The following is a 5,450-nucleotide window of genomic DNA, read 5'->3' on the forward strand; positions in this document are numbered from 1 at the left end:
ATCGAACCCGGCACCTTTCAGTCTGCAGACCGAAGCTCCACCACTGAGCCAAACTGGTTTGTCTAGCACTTTGTCACCTTCATCAGTCTCTTCATGAGCAATGCTGGGAAAGCAAGAATTGTGATTGCCATTTTACAGAAGTGGAAAGTGAGAGTCAAAAGAAAAATAAGTTGTTATAAATATTTTAGCATGTCATTAGACCTTAAAGTTTCTAGTTTGTTGCTAAGCTTATTTAGTTTTCCTAGTGACCGAGTTGTGCTGTCTCTTTCTAAAAGAGCATAGCAACTCTTAAGAGGGGCAATATATTTAGAGTTTTGGGTTAACATTTGTGACATACATTACTCAATTCCACTAAAGCCTTCTACTTGCATACTTTTTTCTTTTGTTTTTGTCATTTTGGAGATTATATTCTAAAGGAAAATAATAGAATATGTCTGACTCTAGTTCCCTTGTGTTAAATAAAGAAGAGACAGTCCTCTTATAAATTAAAAAAAAATAATAATATATAGGGGCTATTCACTACAGGGGAAAAATTAATAGTACCACATGCTCATGCTAAAGAATCCTGGTGTTGCAAGGAAAGTAAGATACACAGATAACTATATAGTAACATAATATTAACAATAGTTCACATTTATTGAGTGCTCACTGAATTTCAGGCACTTTGCAAACACTTTTATTCAATCATCACATTAGTCCTCTAAGGAAGGAAATGTTATTGTCTTCATTCTATATTTGAGAAAATGAAGGCTTAAAAGATTGAACAATTTGTCTGAAGACATGTAACTAGAAAAGCAGAGTCAGATCTCAAAATTCCATGGTCTGACTCCCAGATTGATGACTCCTTCTTTGCTCTTTCCAAAATTGTTTAGCTATTTATGGCCAATAATTTTCAGAATCAATTTTTAAATTTGTCTAAAATACCTTGCTGGCATTTTATTTTCAATGTAATGTCTTTAAAGATTAATTGGGAGAAATAAGACATTTTAGTAATAAGTTGCTTTATTCAAGACCAATGGCTCTCTATTTATTCAAATGTTCTTTTATGTTGCTGATAAAGATACTTGCTTTTCTTCATAAAAAACATGTGCATTTTTAAAACAAATCCAAGTAACAATTTTATTTTATTCTACAGCACATTTTAAATATAGATCTTAGTGCCTTTGACAGTGTTATTTGTTCATTTTAAGTGTTTCACATTACTGCACATGAACCCTCCCCTCTCCTTCCCCCCTCCCCTTTCCTTGGCTTGCTGTCCCTGTCCATGAACTATGCATCTATGTTCTTTAGCTATTCTTTCACCTTCTGACAGTGTGAATCTTGAGCAGACTTTAAATGAATCCAAAAAAGTTAATACATAAAAAATAAAATATGCACAAGAAAACAACAGACATCCAGATAATTCAGAATCATGCAGGTAGAAGTGATCTGGTTGGCACTATTATTGAGTACCTTGCTTATTTAAGAATTCACCAGCAAATATCAGTTCTTATGCTCCTCATTCCCATGGAATTCACCAAAATCAGTGAATTCTAAACATACTAGTACACATGCAAAATAAATGCTCTTTTAAAGCGATATCAAACCATGTGCATTTTTAAATAGGTTAATTTCTGGTTATTTTATATTCTTTGTTGCTAACTAAATGATTATTTATTCTGGTTTTATTTCCTGTTTGTTATTTCTGATATTAAAAAAAACATAATTTTTTATGTTGACCTTGTACCTAATAACCTATTAGTAAATCTAAAATATTATATATAATTATATAGTTAATAATATATAGTATAATATAGTATACAATTATGTGATGATATTGATAATATAAAATATAGTTGTTATAAACATAAATGTGTGTATGCATGTGTGTATGAAATAGACAAAGCAAAAGCAGACAAAATATGGAGTGAAATGAATAACTAACTTTGTACCTAAGATTTATCAATCTTGACTACAACTATAGTTTTGGACAGTGTGTTTTTGTTTACAGATGACCATAACATCTTAAAATAGACAGTTTTGTCCTTTCCTTTTCAATTCCAAGACTTCTTTTTTACTTTTCCTCCAGACCAGTAGTTAACAGTGAAGACAACAGTGAACATTCGTATTTTCTGATCTCAAAGAAAATAAATCTCAGAGATATTTTATACAATATTTTTTGGACAGGACTAATTAAGTTAAGATTAGATTCTGAGTTTTATATCTTTGTTTTATCCTTCTGGATATGTGATGACTGATAGATTTTCTGTCTTTGAATTATATTTACATATTTACTATGTGAAGGGAAATGGAGGAGTTTGGGCTAAATCCTAGTTGATCATATTTCTTTCCTTTTTATTAATATTATTTTGTATATATCTAGGTAATATTTTATCTAGATATTTTGTATCAATGTTTATTAGAAATTCAGTTTACATTTCTTATATGGATTCTCATTTGGTTCTGGAATCAAGATTGAAATAGATTCTTAAGTTCCCTCTTTTTTGGCTTCTTGGAACATACATGAATGTATTAAGAACTATCTCACCTTTTGCTGAATTCTGCAAAATACTACCAGATAACTTGTTATTAAAGAAAAACTAACTTCATTCTGCAGTAAGGGAGAATGTCACTCTGACAGAATCTTGGTGTTTCAGAGAAAAAGTCATAAGTGGGGTGCTTGGGTTTTGAGATTTGGGCTAAAGTAGTTTAAGAGGGGTCTCTGAAGGAAGGAATCTGAATGAGATTGGGCAAAGTTTTTCATCTAGTTTAGGTTTTGTGGGCTCAGTAAGGCAAAGGACTTGACAAGGGTCTTGATAAGTAATTTGTTGTTTTATAAGCAAGTTAATTATTCAGGTGAGTGCACTGTTTTCTCCAATAAATTGATCTATAGTACTTCTGGTACCATATGCCTTTTCTGTCTTCTGTTTGTTTCTGATATTGCAACTATCGCTGCCTTTTGGTTCAAATTTGCCTGAAATATATTAATTTATCCCTTTAATAAAAACCTCCCTATAGTCTTTTACTTTTAAATTTATCTCTTATAGATAGCATATTGTTGTTTCTTATTTTTCAATGTAATTTGAGTGTCACTACTTTAATTTGTGAATTTAGTTTTACTTATATTATTTTAATTACTACATTACTTCTAATTTCTAAGATATTATTTGATAACTATATTATTGCATATATTGTCTATATTTCATTAAATAGATGATTTTTTCTTATTTAGTTGAAAGTTACATGTCCTGTTTATACTTTGACTTGTTTTTCCTGAAACTATTAAGACTAGTACATATGATTATTTCTTTCCTTAAAGAAGGATGCCCTTAGCACGTTTTTTTAAAAAAAAAATATATTTTATTGATTTTTCACAGAGAAGAAGGGAGAGAGATAGAGAGCTAGAAACTTCGATGAAAGAGAAACATTGACCAGCTGCCTCTTGCACACTCCCCACCGGGGATGCACCCACAACCAATGTACATGCCCTTGACCAGAATCGAACCTGGGACCCTTCAGTCCGCAGACCGACACTCTACCACTGAGCCAAACCAGTGTCGGCCCTTAGCAAGTATTTATAGCAAGTTTTTATTGCCTTTGTTCTCTCTCCATCCTCACATACTTGTTTATTTATTTATTGATATTCCTTAGACTTTAATTTTCTGGATTTTAAGAATATTTCTTCTTTTTTTGGGTATGTTTTGGTTTTCTACTTCTTGTTTGGCAATTGTTTGTTTGTATAATATCATAAAAAAGAATTATATGGTGTCCTCTTATCCATGAAGGCTATGTTCCCAGATCCCCGGTGGATGCCTGAAATCTCAAATAGTTTTGAGCTCCATATATACTATGTTTTTTTTAAATACTTACATAACTATGGATAAAGTTTACTTTATAAATTAGGCACAGTAAAGGAATTAACAAAAGTGACTAATAATAAAATAGAATAATTATAACAATATACTGTAATAAAAGTTATGTGAATATAATCTTTCTCAGCAAACTGGTGTGAATTTCTTTTTTCTTAAAAAATTCACAAACAGAAGATCCATTGTTACTGTAGACTAAACAACCTCAGCATACAATATTTTTTTCTTTTCTTATTAAGTCAAGAACTTTCACCTTTTTACTTAAAAGAGGTAATTTATGATTTCTTTTTGGCATACACAAATTGCCAGCATCACTACCCTTGAGCTTTGGGGCCTTTATGAAATAAAATATAGGTTGCTTGAACACCAGCAGTCACACCGTGGCAGTGGATCTGATGGAACCAGTGTGGAGGGGCTGGGCAAAGGGATAAGCGTCTCAGGAGAGACAGAATGGGGCTGCATGAGGTTCCATCTCTACCCAGGATGGCACGTAACTTAAAACTTAAGAACTGTTTATTTCTGAAACAGGAGCTATAGATAAGGGAAGACTGTAGTAATTTTCCTTCTCATAGTTTATGAAAGAATTTTTACATTGATTTCTTTTTTTGTTCATGAATGATTCCTTCAAGAACATTTTAAGGATGAGTTCTTGTATGGGAAATTTTCTGAGGCCTTCTATGCCCAAATGTATTTTCATTCCACTCTAATTTAAAAATTAATATTTTGGTTGGATATATTCTGTTACAATATCCAGTCCTTTCACAGTGCAAAAATATTCCTTTATTGCCTTCTTGCCTCCAGTGTCCCTGACAGCTGGAAGCAAGTTATTATTGTTCTTTTTTGGGTTGTCTATTCTTTCTCTCTAGCAGACAGCTTATAGAAATTTTATGTCTCTCAATTTATGGTAAAAATTTGTTTTTGAGGTCTCTTAATTTATAATAGAGTGTTTAGATGTAGATTTTTATATTCTTTTGGTACTCTTTATTTTAGATATTGGAACAATAAAACAAGATGTGGTTTGGCTGCATAAATATAATGCCGAATATATTAATGTGCATGAATTATTTTTTATATTTTCCTACTTACTATGCAGAAAATAATATCTATCCATTCATTGATTCTTATTATGCAAGACTCTGTGCAAAGAGTTTTACATGCATTATTTTTTAACCAACAACTTTTATAGATACTATTGTAATTTCCATTATTAGGAGATAACAAAATTGAAGTTTAAAACACTTTTATAACTTGCCAAAGATCATTTAGCTAAGACAGGATGTAAGTCCAGGGTGTTTAGCTCAAGATCTTTTCCATATCACGTTGTTAACTTATATGTCTAGTTATATACACATCGTGACAATTTTTTCCTACTTGATTGATCATGTACAGTTTTGTTTAGTATTTTTTTAAAGAGAACTTTTACTTAACTACAACTAAAAATAAATGACATTATTACTTACATTTATATGTGTGTGGGGAGGGAGACAGTTTTCATGCAAACTGCTTTGAGAATGATTTAAATTTGGTGCAATCGTGATGAAAACTTGCTAACTGCAATGTCTGTCAGAACAGAGAATGGCAGTGCAAATGAAATGGTTAGAA

Source organism: Pipistrellus kuhlii, unplaced genomic scaffold (genome assembly GCF_014108245.1).
Source record: "Pipistrellus kuhlii isolate mPipKuh1 unplaced genomic scaffold, mPipKuh1.p scaffold_m20_p_1, whole genome shotgun sequence".
Classification (NCBI taxonomy): domain Eukaryota; kingdom Metazoa; phylum Chordata; class Mammalia; order Chiroptera; family Vespertilionidae; genus Pipistrellus; species Pipistrellus kuhlii.